We start from the raw sequence: 17813 nt of genomic DNA on the forward strand, positions 1-17813 counted from the left end.
GATGGTATGGGGTGCCGTTGGTTACACGTCTAGGTCACCTCTTGTTCGCATTTAAGGCACTTTGAACAGATGTATTACGACCTGTGGCTCTACTCTTCATTCGATCCCTGCAATCCCTACATTTCAGCAGGATAATTCACGACCGCATGTTGCAGGTCCTGTACGGGCCTTTCTGGATACTTAAAAAGTTCGACTTCTGCCCTGGCCAGCACATTCTCCAGATCTCTCACCAATTGAAAACGTCTGGTCAATTGTGGCCGAGCAACTGGCTCGTCACAATATGGCAGTCACTACTCTTGATGAACTGTGGTATCGTGTTGAAGGTGCATGGGCTGCTGTGCCTGTACACGCCATCCAGGCTCTGTTTGACTCAATGCCCAGGCGTATGAAGGCCGTTATTACGGGCAGAGGTGGTTGTTGTGGGTATTGATTTCTCAGGATCTATGCACCCAAATTGCGTGACAATATAACCACATGTCAGTTCTAGTACAATATATTTGTCCAGTGAATACCGGTTTATCATCTACATTTTTTCTTGGTGTAGCAATTTTAATGGCCAGTAGTGTATATGAAACACTGGAAATCAAATTTTTTGTTTCCCTGATGGCTATCAGATAAGCAACATGCAACTTGGAAGCACACCGTGCACCAGGTTCAGTTTTAGCCGTTTAGTGATATAGATTTTCATTTGAAATAAATTTTTCTCGGTATTCTGCGATTCTAGGAGAAACCCTCAACAAACTGTCTCTTCAAAGACTAATTTTATCAACTTGTATGTTGATTCTGTAGTTCTGAGCTACTTTAATCTTGAAAAGAGCGTTCTAAAAAGAAAACCGTTTTACATGCTAATTGCTATCTTACGGTACGTGGATACAGGCACCATTTCACAGCCGGTGTTAAAACTTCGCATACAACAGCTCGCTTGTTACTTGTTGAATAATCCAAACAGTGTAATAACCAATTTAGTTCGCCATTTCATTCACCCCTAGCGCCCGAATAAATCTCTCTCTCTCTCTCTCAATTTCTCTCTCTCGGTCGCTGGGACAGCATGACCATTACAGGGCTGCATTTATAATTAGTTACACGTCGGTAGGACAATCTGTAGTTACGGCAAATGATAATGAGCAAATTCGAGAGATTAGCCTGTTATTATGACTACTGGACAACGAGCAAAATCGCTGTGGGATTTCAGGCTTTATTTATATGATGAAAGATAGTATTCCTGTTGTTAAAACGTACTTGATATGTGTGGTGTCACCGCCAGACACCACACTCGCTAGGTGGTAGCTTTAAATCGGCCGCGGTCTATTAGTACATGTCGGACCCGCGTGTCGCCACTGTGTGATCGCAGACCGAGCGCCACCACAAGGCAGGTCTCGAGATACGGACTAGCACTCGCCCCAGTTGTACGGACGACTTCGCTAGCGATGCACACTGACGAAGCCTCGCTCATTTGCAGAGCAGATAGAATAGCCTTCAGCTAAGTCAATGGCTACGACCTAGCAAGGCGCCATTAGTAACATTGCATGTATCTAAAGAGTCTCACTTGTATCGCCACAATCTCCAGATGTACCAAAAGGATGGATTAAAGTTAAGTATTCCAGAAGCTACGTACTTTTCTTTATAGCATTCATTACGTATCCTGTTTCAGACCTCACACACCCTGCTTTGGCTTAGCGCGTGCCTTTCGGCTTCCTCTCATTGTGTCTAGGCTGTCTTGTCTAGACACAACAATATGTGTACTACGATACGGTGTGAAACAACAGTAAGCTGATAGGTACAAGGAATTATAAAGCCCGGAATGGCGCGTTTCGTTACGGAGTCGCCTTGTAAGCCCGAGACCGTGACGGAGTTGCTCATTAAAGACCAGTCACAGATGATACAAGCAACGAGATGGGCATAATATACAGGTTTATTGTTGAAATTCTAAGAGTAAACGTACCAAGAAGTGCCAGTCAACGTATTACAAAAAATTGTTCTAATGGTTCTGAGCACTATGGGACTTAACTTCTGAGGTCATCAATCCCCTAGAACTAAGAACTACTTAAACCTATCTAACCTAAGGACATCACACACATCCATGCCTGAGGCAGGATTCGAACCTGCAACCGTAGCGGTCCCGCGGTTCCAGGCGGTAGCACCTAGAACCACTCGGCCACCCCGGCCGGCTAGCGTTTTACACTGTTCCCTGTGCAAAAGTTAAGGACTAAAGTAGCATCCGCATGATGCGTCACGGGCAAGTAACGTAAGTCCATGAAACTTTGTAGCACACATAGAAAGTTCTTCCACAGTATAGTATAGTACATTATAGTGTGGTACAGTATAGTATAGTATAGAAGGTAACTGAAAGAAATACGCAATGAGGCAAACAGAAATGACATTCTCATTCAAAGACAGTAATGACACCAAAGTCACCGCGATTATCTATGGCTCCTCGGACACTACAAAAGGCAGGGCATGATTCTTAACCGGGCGTGTGATCGCCACAGACGGTGATACAAGCTTTGCGTCGTGGTCTCATTCTGGCCACAAGCTGGTAAGGAGTTTTGTGATAGGGCGATTCAGCCCTGCACCAGCGAGGTTCTCAACTGCTGCATCGTCGTTGGAGCACCGGACTTGCTGTTATAGTTAGATGGATAGTTATATCATCCACAGATCATTTTAACGATTTTTTTATCGAAGTGATGTGCATCAAATCAATTTACAGGATGTATATACATGATTAGTGTGAACATTAATGAACACATATTTTTTTTAGTCCTACTCCTTAAACAGAAATTCCTCGGCGCAATAGGAGTTCTCCAGGAGAAATGACTCCAAGTTAGATTTAAAACTCGTATTCCTGTCAGACTTTTTAAGGCATTGTACAAATGATCAGAAATTTTTGTTGCATCTTATTGAACTTCTTTACGACTGACTGCTTGAATAACTGGTAATAACGTCTTTTTTCCTCTAGTGTTGTTGGCACACACATCACTGTTCTTCTCTAATTGTGATGGATTACTTTTGACGAATTTCATTAGCTGCTATATCTATTGTGGCGTCTCAATTAAAATTAAACAAAACTTAAAAAAAAAAAACTCAACTCCGTCCGAACAGGTCTTGGAAGGCCCAAAGGTACCGACCGGTCGCCGTGTCATCCTTAGCCCTAAGGCGGTACTGGTTGCGGACATGGAGGGGTTGTGGTCAGCACACCGCTCTCCCGGCGTATGTCAGTTTGCGACACCGGAGCTCCTCAGTTTGCCACACAAGGGCTGAGTGTACCCCACTTGCCATCAGCGCTCGGCATACAGGATGCTCACCCATCCAAGTGCTAGCCCAGCCCGACAGCGCTTAACTTCGATGATATGACGGGAACCGGTGTTACCACTGCGGTAAGGCCGCTGGCAATTAACATGGCTGCCTACTTCAAAGGTACCTACATGACGTCCAGGAGTGAACACCGCATATCGTTCTTACAGCTCCCTTTTTGGCATCAACACTTTCTTTCTAAATGGTGAGCTACCCCAGAAAATTATTCTATAAGATATTATTGTGTGGAAATATGCAAAATATGTCACGAAGAAGATCCACAGCATCTATGGGTGCTAACGCTTTTTCAGCACTCCTATACTGTGGCGTGATCAGGAGGAAATGCAGTCTTGACGCATGCGTGAATAAAATGGAAAAGATTCCGTCTAAGATACCCAGTTCGGCAAGAGCCTCGGTGACACCCGCCCAACTTCATTGACAGTTTTAAAAATGTACCTGTATCGATAGACCTCGTGACGACGTTCTAAGCACTTGCAGAACAGCAACCCCGTCGACACTCTCTGATCCCAGACGGCCTACTTTCAGCAGCAAAAGCAGCAGTGTGGTGGAAAAAGAGCTGCAGCACAGACTGCCTGCGGAAGTCTGGTACTGCCCTTACGGGTTATGTCTGCACAGGTAAGTTTCTAAACTTCTCAGCCAACGCGGGCGGATGTCACCGAGGGTTTTGCTGAATTGTGGGATCTTAGGGGGACCCTTTGCATTTTATTCATTGGTGTCTCAATGTCGCTTACTAGTGATCACGCCACAGTATGGCACAAAATAGGAGCGCTGAAAAACCATAAGCACCTGTAGATCTTCGAAGCATCCGTGATCGAGAAGTGGCGTCTTTGATTAGTAATCAAAACGTCCGCGGTTCCACGCCCGATCCCAGCCTGCGCTTAAATTTAGAATAACAGTCAGCACAGGCGGCCGAAGACATCCGGTGTAAGAAGTCACCCTCATTCTGTCAACGACCTTGTCAAAGGGGGCGGAGGTGCGGGCAGAGGTTCATCGTACTCTGCTGCCCTTGAGGTGGCAAACAGCCCCTAAGGGTGGAAGAATCAGCAATGATCAACGGCATGAGGATGCAGAAGGCAATGGAAACAACTGCATTAAAGACACAGAATGTGTATCAAAAGGACATGTTGCTTCCAATTGAAAAAGTATGGCGATGATCTTTCCATTGACAAAACATTCCGGCATAGTACCCCTTTAGGATCTCCAGCGACTGCCAAAGTCGAGCTGAGCATGAGAAAAAAATTGAATGACCAAAGAAAGAATAACGTTCTGCGAGTCGGGGCGTGGAATGTCAGAAGTTTTAACGTGGTTGGGAAGCTAGATAATCTTAAAAGGATAATGCTAAGGCTCAATATAGATATGGTGTGGGTCAGTGAAGTGAAATGGAAGGAAGATAAGGCTTTCTGGTGAGGCGAGTACAGGGTAATATCAACAGCTGCAGGAAAATGGTATAACGGGAGAAGCATTCATTATGAGTAGGAAGGAAGGGCAGAGAGTGAGTTACTGTGAACATTTCAATAATAGAGTTGTTTTCATCAGAATCGACAGGAAACCAACACCGACAACGATAGTTCACGTTTACATGCCGGCGTCGCAAGCCGAAAATGAAGAGATAGAGAAAGTATACAAGGATAATGAATGAGTAATTTAGCACTTAAAGGGAAGAGAAAATCTAATTAGTCAATTGAAATCTAATTAGTAAATTGAAGTGGAAGGAGTGGAATAAAGGCTTTCGGGAGAATTTGACCTTCTTAGTAGAAATGAGAGATGAGGAAGATCAATCGAGATCTGCAATAAATATCAGTTAGTAATAGCGAATACTCTGTTCGAGAATCACAAGAGGAGTAGGTATACTTGGAAAAGGCCGGGTGATACGGGAAGATTCCAGTAAGACAGAACTTCCGAAATCAGGTACTGGATTGTAAGGTGTATCCAGGAGAAGATATAGACTCAGATCACAATGTAGTTGTGATGAAGAGAGGGCTGAAGTGTAAGAGATTAGTCAGAAGGAATCAATGAGCACTGAAGTGAGACACGAGAGTACTAGTGAATGAAGAGATATGCTTGAACTTCTCTGAGGCTACAGATATTACTATAGTGAACATATCAGTAGGTAGTTTAGTTGAAGAGAAATGGACGCCTCTAAAAGGGAAATTACAGAAATTTGAAAGAAAAATGGGAAGATAACTGCGAAGAAGCTGTGAATAACAGAAGAAATACTTCAGTTGATCCAAGAAAGAAGGAAGTACAAAAACGATAAGGGAAATTCAGAAATATAAAGACAGATGTCACTCAGGAATGAAGCAAAGGCGAAATGGCTGCCTAGCAAATGTGAAGAAATCGGAAAAGAAATGACCGTCGGAACGATTGACTCAGCATATAGGAAAGTGTAGCAACCTACGGTGAAATTAAAAGAAAGGATGGTAACACTAAGCCTGTAAAATGCAGAGGAGAGAGCGGCTAGGTGGAAAGAGTACGTTGAACGCCTCTTTGAGGAGGAGAATTATCTGATGCGATACAAGAAGAAACAGGAGTCGATATAAAAGAGATAGAGCTTCCATTAGCCGGCCGTTGTGACCGAGCGGTTATAGGCGCTTCAGTCCGGAACCGCGCTGCTGCTACGGTCGCAGGTTCGAATCCTGCCTCGGACATGGATGTGTGTGATGTCCTTAGGTTAGTTAGGTTTAAGTAGTTCTAAGTTCTAGGGGACTGATGACCTCAGATGTTGAGTCCCATAGTGCTCAGAGCCATTTGAACCATATGAATGCAAAAACATAACCGCAAATGTAACTAACAACACACCACTTACAGTAAATTTACAAACAATTTTACATAAAGTTCAGACGTAAACCAAGCAAAAATAAGAAGAAAGTCTTAATACAGAGTATGGAGTCATGTGCATCACCCATCAGTATCTAATTTAACCGAAATCAGGACGGCGCTGCAAATCTCAACTGATACCACGTGCCGCCAGGTGGAGCGAATGGTTCAAATGGTTCAAATGGCTCTGAACACTATGGGACTTAACATCTGTGGTCATCAGTCCCCTAGAACTTAGAACTGCTTAAACCTAACTAACCTAAGGACATCACACACATCCATGCCCGAGGCAGGATTCGAACCTGCGACCGTAGCAGTCCCGCGGTTCCGGACTGCGCGCCTAGAACCACTAGACCACCGCGGCCGGCGTGGAGCGAATGTAAAAGGAGAGTAGTGCTGTATTTTTTCAATCATATAAATACTTGAACATACTTAAACTAAAAATATAAGTAATAAAAGAGAAAATCTAAATATAAACCTAGAAGTACGACAGAACAAGAGTATCTACAACACTGCGTAAAAAAAAACAGCACTCAATAAAGAGTTCTACAAAAAGTAGCTGACAGGAACTGACGCCGGGCGACGAGATTGAGTTTAAAAAAATACTCATAGTAAATAGTAAAATACTGTGGCTGGTTGTTGTTTTTTTATTTTTGTTGGAATTAAGTTGTTACTTTTTTTATATTCTTCGACATGCAAATATTCAACTATAAAAATTAACCAAGCTCAATATTCGTTAAAAGAAGGTGACACGAGAGGGGGCCAGGATCTAAACAGAGAGGTTATAATGCAAAAAAGCTAGATACGCTGTTTCTTTCAGACTTCAGAATCAATAAGGAATCCAGTCGTTTTTTAATTCGTGTCTTTGATTTTTTTAATCATCAGACAATGAAATAGTACGTGTGTGCCTAAGAGAAATCCATGTCGGTTAAATAAGGAGAGTTGTCTTGACGTCACATTCTTGAAGCCAACGTCTGTCATGCCATTCGCGCCGAAACATTAGCTTCCGATGTTTTGATTGTGTGGAGTAGTGGAATATTTTCATCAAGAATGTCAGATAGCGTGTTTTACGGATGTACTAATCGTTCTCGTTATAATCTAAAGTGTAAAGATTTCACATTTCCTCCGTAAGGGGACTGTTTCATGTAATATGAAGGTAGCCCAGCCGGAAAAAAATGCTGCGAATGCGAAACGTTACGTATGTGTTATTTGAAGTCTCCTGAGTGAGCGCGCCAAGTTTCAGTGGTTGCTCACAGGTAGCGTAGCTGCAGGACAGTTTCAAAATAGCGTCTGTAGGTGATGTATGTTACAAGCAAGGTGCCGCCATTGAATGTCTCACTGCAGAGAAAGAAATTGCGGGGAATATTCACACGGCCGCCTGTATTAGAGGCCGGAGTCGTCAAGCTGACAACGACGTAGCCTGTGACGTCAGTAGGCCGGCTAGCGTGACCAGCTAGGCCGAGACTAAAGTTTAGATTTCGTCGAATGGAGAAGACGAGTCAGATATAAATACGCAATCACTTTTTTTTTTTTGTAGATTTGGTCCCTATAAATAAGACAGTAACCTAGAAAAGCTAATTTCTCGCAGTATTACGCCGACTTTACGTCGGAATTACGCATTTTATTCTCGTTTCCTTGCAACGATGAACTTTTCAATAACTCACATGTTCTTCATATTATGACGTTTCTTACCCGAGATTTGGATATACAAGTTCAGCAAACAATTTTGTGAATTGCCTACTAACATTATTTGCAGACTTGCAATTATTTCAGTCTGTTATTTGGAATGTATTATGATATTCCTTCCTATATAAATGACAAACATGACAAACACCTTCTTGGAGGCTGCACCTTAATTAAATACGATGGTAACCCAGGGAATATTTTTGGCACAGCTTCTGGTAAAAGCTGGCCTTTCACGAGGAAACTCGTGACAGTGCCCATCAGAATCCTTGTAAATCTCCACTCTTGATACGTCACTTTCTTCAAAATGTTTAATGCAAACAACACTTCCATTTGATGGAGTCGAGTCCTTTCTGGGGATATTTCTTGTCCATCGTTTTCTGTTTTCCTCTTCAGTAGGGAATCTGAACACTGAGATGTAACCCTCTTCATTGCTGGATTTGTAGTTGCTGTTGCAACCAGGAACACAACATTTTTCTGGCATCTGCAAATAGAATGATGCATTAATTGCTAACATCTTAAATCAAAATACTATTATGTAAAAATAGCAAATGAGAATTTGAGTGGACTGGTTTTTTCTACTGCTTGGATATCACGAAACACAAGTCTACAATAGAATCAAATGTGTAGAAATATTCATAATATTAACACAAATCACTTAGGAAAATGGCTCTGAGCACTATGGGACTCAACTGCTGAGGTCATTAGTCCCCTAGAACTTAGAACTAGTTAAACCTAACTAACCTAAGGACATCACAAACATCCATGCCCGAGGCAGGATTCGAACCTGCGACCGTAGCGGTCTTGCGGTTCCAGACTGCAGCGCCTTTAACCGCACACCCACTTCGGTCGGCAAATCACTTAGGAGAAGATTCTGATACTAACCTTATGAATTCAAAACTTTATTTTCGAATTGTGTCTAGAATATAGTAGAACTTTTGTTGCAATTGTGTAGACGAAAGTCGTTCACGTAGCACACTTGCACATATACATGTAAAAACACTACAAACTTCACAGAATTGTATCCTTACATTGTGTTATATCTTCTACTGTAGTCACGACTACCTGCTATAATTTTTGCAGAGTCCAGTATAGCATAATTACACTGTAATGTCGGATAAAACAGACACCGCGAAAGTACGTAAACAACTGCTTCCGTTCGCTACCTCATAGCCACAGCCATGCGGTAGGCCTTAACGTAACGTTGCCACATTTCAGTCCTCTGGCCTCTAATACAGGCGGCCGTGATATTCACAAACGCTTGTGCAAAGTCTATAGAGCATCTACTGTCGACAGAAGTACAGTTAGTCGCTGGTCACGGAGGATTACGTCATCAGGCAGCGGTTCGGCGTAGCTCCACGATTTGCAGCGGTAGAGGAGACCATCCACGGCTGTCACACCAGACATGTTGCAGCGAGCTGATGTCATTCGTGAGGACAGACGCATTAGAGGATGTCATTCGCGGAACACATTTTGAGGACAATGAGGAGGTGGTTCACACAGTGAAGCACTGGCCCCGCCGCCAGGACAAGGATTGGTACCGACAGGGCACACAAGCCCTAGTTTCGCGCTGGAGGAAGGCCATAGAACGGGATGGAGATTACGTGGAAAAATAGGGTATCTAGATAAAGCACCATTCTTTTGTGTATGTAATTCTCATTATATGCAATAAAGAACTGTTGAAGGAAAATATGCGCTGCATGACTTCCTGGACAACCCTCGTAGTTTCTTTGATGTACATGAATTTTCGTTGTGCTGTTTAATTTTCCTGTAGTGATTTTATTTCTGTCGTTTGGCATTAAATTTCCTATCAGCCCAACTCGAAAAGCTCTTTTCGTGCACGCTGTGAGAAGGAAAACGCAGCACTTTCCGGAAGAGCCGGCCATGGTGGTCTCGCGGTTCTAGGCGCTCAGTCCGGAGCCGTGCAACTGCTACGGTCGCAGGTTCGAATCCTGCCTCGGGCATGGATGTGTGTGATGTCCTTAGGTTAGTTAGGTTTAAGTAGTTCTAAGTTCTAGGGGACTGATGACCACAGATGTTAAGTCCCATAGTGCTCAGAGCAATTTGAACCATTTTTTTTACCGGAAGAGGAAATAGATCGAACATCAGTTTCATCATTCCATATTAACGAAAATTCTGAATTAGGAAAGCAGCCTTTTCTCATCATGTATTTCTCTTCTTCACATATTTCCCTTCTTGGTTATTCGAAATATATGATAAGAATAAAGTTACGTTAACGATACCAAAGGTGTATTACTGGATCAAATGTGCATTTAAGAACAGAGAAACGTCTGAAAGTGCCTTGCAGATACTGTGTTAGTCACGAAAGCACTGTAACATCTACTATTTGAAACAACTGTAGCTTGCACACGACAGAAATTAAGAACAAGAAGCAATCGTATACAGTAGCCTGCTAATGTTTTGGCTCATGTAACACGGCGGCACCGGCTTCAAAGAAAAGTACAGTATTAAGTCTGTAGCGCCATCTCCTCTTATTACACCTCCATGGAGAAATCCGAAGTAAGTCTTTCAAGTTTCTGAGTTAGGAACTCACAGTGCGATCAGCTTAGCATAAGAGCCCCACCAGTACTCTGAAGGGCGGTTACTCAGTCTGCGGGTGAGGAAACCACCTCCCTTTTCAAATAAAAAAAATAATTGAGAAGTGTGCTTTGCGATGTAACGGATGTGACGCGTATGAATTCCAGATCCACTTACTACGCCGGGGGCAAACGATCTGTCAACAGTATGGAGGAAAAGAGTGGGCGAGAATAACGATGGAAACCGCCTAGCAGCAAACTTGCCGAAGCATCAAAAGCCGGTGCCTCCGCATCTGGCTGCCTAGACGATAACTACGTCTCGAGAGAGAGACGAAAAGAATAAAAAGTGCGGAATGAGATTTTCCTTTTAAAGTTTCACCTCTAGCGGAAAGGAAATGAGGAGGAGGAGGGAGGGGCTGAAGAGGAGGGGGTGAGGGTATGGGGAGAGAGAAAGAAGTTGATGGGCGACCGACCGAAATGCACGCAGCAGTGGTCTGAAATTGCGGGTAATTTTCGAGCGGTGTCGTCAAGGGCGAAAGGTCGGTTAAAGTGAGCAGCCGGCTTATCGCGATCTGCCCTGGAATTGCCTCACCCCTTTCGGGGGAGATTTATCTTTCCCACCAAGTCCCCTGGCCTGGCCGCATTAACGAGTTGCAGACGGACTCGCCATTTCTAGCACACTGCGCATTCCGACTTCGCAGACTTTTAGCAGCGCGCGGCTCTCTGTCACAAGATAAGTACCTAACGGCATTCACCAAGTTGCTTGTCTGTGCAGCTCCCACCGGGGAGGTACGCTGCCTAGTCAAAATACTTTGCTGACTTACTGAAAAGAAAATCCCGTTAACGCGGACAACTGTCAGGCTTTGGTCCAAACGTAATGAATCTTCCACTCTGCAGCGGAGGATATGCTCTAGGGAAACTCCTTTACAGGTTAAAACTGTGTACCGTGCCGATAGTTCACAACCGTAGCCGAGCGGACTGCACAGATTTAGAAAGCAACGCTCGTGCGAAATTCATGTTGGCCTTTTATCACGTAGTATCCTATGAACCTCGGATGAAAGACATCAGGCAGATTCCATATCCCTAGGTTTTCGGAAAGCGTTTGATACGGCGCCCGCTTGAGACTGTTAACATAGGTACAAGCGTATGGAATAGGTTCCCATACAAGCATACGAAATAAGTTTCACATGTGTGTCTCAGAGACCTATTAATTAGTATGATAGGACCTCTCTTGTCCTCCATATACATACACTACTGTCCATTAAAATTGCTACACCAAGAAGAAATGCAGATGATAAACGGGTATTCATTGGACAAAAATAATATACTACAACTGACATGTGATTACATTATCACGCAATTTGGGTGCATAGATCCTGAGAAATCAGTACCCACAACAACCACCCCTGGCCGTAATAACGGCCTTGATACGCGTGGGCATTGAGTCAAACACAGCTTGGATGGCGTGTACAGGTACAGCTGCCCATGCACCTTCAACACGATACCACAGTTCATCAAAAGTAGTGGCTGGCGTATTGTGACGAGCCAGTTGCTCGGCCACCATTGACCAGACGTTTTCAATTGGTGACAGATCTGCAGAATGTGCTGGCCAGGGCAGCAGTCGAACATTTTCTGTATCCAGAAAGGCCCGTACAGGACCTGCAACATGCGGTCGTGCATTATCCTGCTGAAATATAGGGTTTCACAGGGATCGAATGATGGGTAGAGCCACGGGTCGTAACACTTCTGAAATGTAACGTCCACTGTTCAAAGTGCCGTCAATGCGAACAAGAGGTGACCGAGACGTGTAACCAATGGCACCCCATACCATCACGCCGGGTGATACGCCAGTATGGCGATGACGAATACACGCTTCCAATGTGCGTTCACCGCGTTGTCGCCAAACACGGATGCGACCATCATGATGCTGTAAACAGAACCTGGATTCATTCGAAAAAATGATGTTTTGTCATTCGTGCACCCAGCTCCGTTGTTGAGTACACCATCGCATCGCAGGCGCTCCTGTCTGTCATGCAGCGTCAAGGGTAACCGCAGCCACGGTCTCCGAGCTGATAGTCCATGCCGCTGCAAACGTCGTCGAACTGTTCGTGCAGATGGTTGTTGTCTTGCAAACGTACCCTTCTGTTGACTCAGGAATCGAGACGTGGCTGCACGATCGGTTACAGCCATGCGGATAAGATGCCTGTCGTCTCGACTGCTAGTGATACGAGGCCGTTGTGATCCAGCACGGCGTTCCGTATTACCCTCCTGAACCCACCGATTCCATATTCTGCTAACAGTCATTCGATCTCGACCAACGCGAGCAGCAACGTTGCGATACGATAAACCGCAATGGCGATATGCTACAATCCGACCTTTATCAGAGTCGGAAACGTGATGGTACGCATTTCTCCTCCTTACACGAGGCATCACAACAACGTTTCACCAGGCAACGCCGGTCAACTGCTGTTTGTGTATGAGAAATCGGTTGGAAACTTTCCTCATGTCAGCACGTTGTAGGTGTCGTCACCGGCGCCAACCTTGTGTGAATACTTTGAAAAGCTAATCATTTGCATATCACAGCATCTTTTTCTTGTCGGTTAAATTTCGCGTCTGTAGCACGTCATCTTCGTGGTGTAGCAATTTTCATGCCCAGTAGTGTAGATGTCCGGAAAGCGTTTGATACGGCGCCCCGCTTCAGACTGTTAACGAAGGTCCAAGCATTTGGAATAGGTCCCCATCCAGGCATACGGAATAAGTTCCACATTTGTTTTCAGAGACCTCTTAATTCGTGTGATAGGACCTCTGTTGTCCTCTATATACATAAATGATCTGAGGAAAGGGTAAGCAGCTGCCTGCGGCTGTTTGCTGATGTCGCTGTAGTGTGCGAGAAAATACCATCGTTGAGTAACTGTAGAAGGCTAGAGGATCACTTAGACAGAATTTCTATTTGGTATGATAAATTGCAGCCCGCTCTAAGCGTAGAAAAATGTAACTTAATGCAGATGATTAGAAAAAAAATCCTTTATTTTCGAATACGGTATTAGCACTATGTTGCATGACACAGTCTCGTCAATTAAATATCTAGACATATTGTTGCACGGCGATATGAAATGGAACGAGCACGTAAGGTCAGTTGTAGGGAAGCCGAATGGTCAACTTCGGATTAATGGAAGAATTTTAGAAAAGTGTAGCTCATTTATAAGGGAGACCGTGTATATAACATTTGTGCTACCTGTTCTTGAGTACTGCTCGGGTGTTTGGGATCCACGCCCGGTCGGATCAAAGGAAGACGTCGAAGTAATTCAGAGGCATGCTGCTAAATTTGTTAGCGGTAGGAGATGCTTTGGGAACTCAAATTGAAATCAATTGAGCAAGCCATGTTATTGAGAAAATTTAGAGAAGAGGCATCTGCAGCTGACTGCAGAATACTGCTGCCAATGTACATTTCACGTAAGGACGACAAGAGAAATTAAGGTTCGTACGGGGGCATATAGACAGAAGTTTTCTCCTCGCCCAGGAGAGCGAGGGGAAAACGACTGTCGACTGGATCAGAAAAGAAAATGACTAATAATGGTGTAAGGCACACTCCACCATTCACTATAAAGAGGGTGGCGCGGGGATTGGTGGTGAACAAAAATATGCAACCACCAAAAACCCAACACATTACCGTGTTACAACTCTTTTACGGTAGCAGGTTCGAATCCCGCCTCGGGTATGGATGTGTGTGATGTCCTTAGGTTAGTTAGGTTTAAGTAGTTTTAAGTTTTAGGGGACTGATGACCACAGATGTTAAGTCCCATAATGCTCAGAGCCATTTTTTAAAACTCTTTGGTATTGAAAACAACTTCCAGCCATCTTGGACGGATAAATACAGCTACTGATGGTTCAGAAGGGAATCTTATACCATTCTTCCTGCAAAGTAGTCACAAGTTCAGGTAACGATAATGGACGTGGATAGCGATCAAGCACGCACGCTTCTCTCTCAAGTGGACCACAAAGGCTGAATAGATTGTGGTGGCCAGAACAGATGCGACAATTAATCCTCGTGCTCGTGAAATCAGTCCTGGACGATGCAAGCTGCATGAGCAAGGGCCCTGGCGTCTTGGAAGACAGCATCAGCATTAGGGAACAAATATTTTAGCATGGGAGGGATCCGATCAGCGAAAATGACCACATAACCCTAGGAAGTAAGGCGACGTTGCAGAGTAACCACGAGGCCCATGGAATACCATGACATGGCTGTGCAAATCATCACCGAACCTCATCGTGCTTCATTCTTGGCACGTAAACTCGGGCAAAAGTTTGTGAAACAAGACTCATCCGCGCAAGTGACTTTCTTCCATTACTCCACAGTCCAGGTTTTAGGGCTTTGGCATCACTTTTACCTGTTAAAGGCATTTACTTCACTGATATGGAGCTGAACGCAGTGCACTTCCCTGCTTATGGAGCAACTCTTTCCGTCGACTTTCAGTTCTGTGGCGATTTTTGCACACCACACTTTGGTGAGCGTCATGCGCTCAGGTAAAAATACGGACTGTATTCTATTAACGCGTTCACTTGCATTTGGTACAGTAGCGCAAATGTTTGTGAGGGCTCCTCTCCTAACTGCAGGACTGTGGTTTCCACAACTGTTATCATTATTTGATCAAGTTAAACACGTTATATGTTGATGAAGCTCTCTTCGTAGACTCTTCCCAATGGCACAGAGAAAATATATAGTTCTATTTTCTTAAAAGTCTCGTAGTTCGGCAGTTATCGGCAGCTACAGATTTTAAAAATTAGTTGTACACGTCGGAAAATTCTCCATATTCTCCACTACAACTTGGCGAAACCTGCATCTCGATTACACTGATGTCCAAAACTTAACGACCAAAGCAAATTTCGCATGATTGATCACTGAAAAGTAGCACAGTTCGATGAAACTTCGGCCGTACACAGAAGGAACTGTGAAGGTATAGTGCTGAAGGTAATCGAGAGAAATACGCAGTGAGACGAACAGCAATGGCACTTTGACATTTTTATTCAAGGACAATAATCACACTGAAGTCATCGCGATTCATGAAGCTCCCCTGGACATTACGAAAGGTGGGACATGGTTCTTAATATATGTAATTACCACGGTCGACAATGCTTGCTCTGCAGCGGGGTCCTATGTTGGTCACAAGGCTGATTCTTGTGGTAGAGCGTCCCATTCTTCCACCGGCGCGGTTGATATCTGCTGCAGTACGTCTTCCAACACATCCCACATGTTCTCGATGGGATTTAAATGGGGGGAATATTCTGTCGTTCCAAGACTTCCTCTCCTCCGCTATTCGATATGGTTGCCCACTACCATCCATAAAAGTAAAGTCAGTACCGAATGCATCCCTTAAAAGAGTCAGGTGGGGAAGGAGTACAGTAACACAATAATGTTGACCAGTTAGTGTACCATGTTCAAGGATCTGAAGTTTAGTACACCCACTCAATTTTATGCTTCCCACACCATTACACCTTGCTTACTCGTTACCACGACTTAAATACCGTCTAACGTGTGTGGGATGCTCCCCATAGTACACCACGTACACATGCACCGACGACCGTCCTGCAATCCGCCCGGTGTGGCCGAGCGGTTCTAGGCGCTTCATCTGGAACCGCGCGACCGCTACGGTCGCAGGTTCGAATCCTGCCTCGGGCATGGATGTGTGTGATGTCCTTAGGTTAGTTAGGTTTAAGTAGTTCTGAGCTCTAGGGGACTGATGACCTCAGATGTTATGTCCCATAGTGCTCAGAGCTATTCTGAACCGTCCTGCGGTTGGAGGAACGGATGTGGAGGAACGGGACGCCCTACCACAAGAACACTTTATCAGCCTTGTGACCAGCATAGGAACACTCTAGAGAGCAAGCATTAAGGTCCTTGGCGATTACACATCCTTTTAATTACCATGCCCTACCTTTTGTAATGACAGCGAGACCATCATAAATCGCGATTACTTCAGTGTAGTTATTGTCCTTGATGAAAGTGTCATTTCTGTTCGTGTCATTGCGTACTTCTTTCTGTTACCTTTTGTAATAGACTGTAAGTTTTCTTTTTAGTGTGGTCCAAGTTTCATCGAACAATGTTAGTTGATAGTGACACATCATTCTATGGTTACTTCGCTCTTAAGCTTTTCACACCAGTGTGTATACTCATTCCGCGTATATTTAAGTTAGCCTGTCGAAGGTGCTTACTAGGAGCATTGCCAGTGTGCTCTCCTCCCGAACAGGTCATGAAGATCCAAAGGTACCGACCGGCCGCCGTGTCATCCTCAGACCACAGGCGTCAGTGGATGCGGATATGGAGGGGCATGTGGTCAGCACACCGCTCTCCCGGCCGTATGTCAGTTTCCGAAACCGGAGCCGCTGTTTCTCAGTCAAGTAGCTCCCCAGTTTGCGTGACAAAGGCCAACAGCGCTGGGCAGACCGGATGGTCACCCATCCAAGTGCTAACTCGGCCCGACAGCACTTAACTTCGGTGATCTGACGGGAACCGGTGTTACCACTGCGGCAAGGCCGTTGGCGCCAGTGTGCTCACAGACGTAAATTCCACGGAATTTTATCAAAATAAAAGTTTTTTCGATGACTGTGGGACTTTCCGCTTTCGTTAATCATCGCGACGCCTTCTGAGCAGCAGTCGCAATTCTCGGCTAAACACTATTAGTCTCGCATTTTGTTGCTGAACGTTTCGTACCAAACGAAGTACCGAAGTGCCGATTTTAATACAATTTGTACTGTTCACGGATACGGTCTTTTTCACTTGCCACAATAGACTCCATGTCTGGAATGATCAATTTTCATACATCACGCTCACGAGACTTAAAACTTGTGCACTTTTATGTGTGGGGAAGAGAAAACCAAGAGGTCTACAAGGAAACACTTGCGACTCCCAGAGACTTGGAGCCTGTGGCTACCATGAGCCCAGGTGAAATTCAACGTGCAGCAGTGTTCTGCTCGGTGTAGCCTTGTAGTGTGTGCCAGTGATCAACATCCTCATCTCGAGCACATCATGTGTGAAACGATGAATACCAATACATCACGCTGTTCTCAGATCGTTAAGAGCGGTTCTCTATAGTACACTTTTCCAAAGCAGTTCGTCCGCGTGAAGGCGGAGGTTGGATGGGCTACACGTTGTCTGTGCATGTGAGGTCCAGGTGGGCGCCCCCTACCCAAAAGTGCTTCGCCTAGAGATCAGAAATGAGCTCCGCCTACTCGGTTTAAATTCTCCGTGTGATCCTATGATTCCATATCTGAACTCGCCGTCCACGCGCGGCCGGAGACTCGACTCGCTAATCTCCATCATTGCCATTTAACTGACAGCTTTCACTTTAGAGAGAAAATGAAACGCCTACAGCAGTCCTTATCGTTTTATTTGTTTTATATCTACCAGTTACAGCACCTCAATGGGCTATCTTCGGGCTGCGGTTGATGCTGAAAGGGTTGACAAGA

At 44.6% G+C, this 17813-nt stretch overlaps 1 protein-coding gene and 1 pseudogene across 1 annotated transcript in view; one reads left to right on the plus strand and one right to left on the minus strand.

Moving 5' to 3' along the window:
- LOC126413024 (synaptotagmin-11) overlaps positions 1 to 17813 on the plus strand; it is a gene marked incomplete at its 5' end in the record, with an annotated part of 183747 nt that overhangs the window by 38928 nt on the left and 127006 nt on the right. The gene's annotated exons all lie outside the window — the stretch shown is intronic.
- On the minus strand, positions 16771 to 16888 carry LOC126413416 (5S ribosomal RNA; annotated as a pseudogene).

Source organism: Schistocerca serialis, chromosome 7, assembly GCF_023864345.2.
Source record: "Schistocerca serialis cubense isolate TAMUIC-IGC-003099 chromosome 7, iqSchSeri2.2, whole genome shotgun sequence".
NCBI lineage: Eukaryota > Metazoa > Arthropoda > Insecta > Orthoptera > Acrididae > Schistocerca > Schistocerca serialis.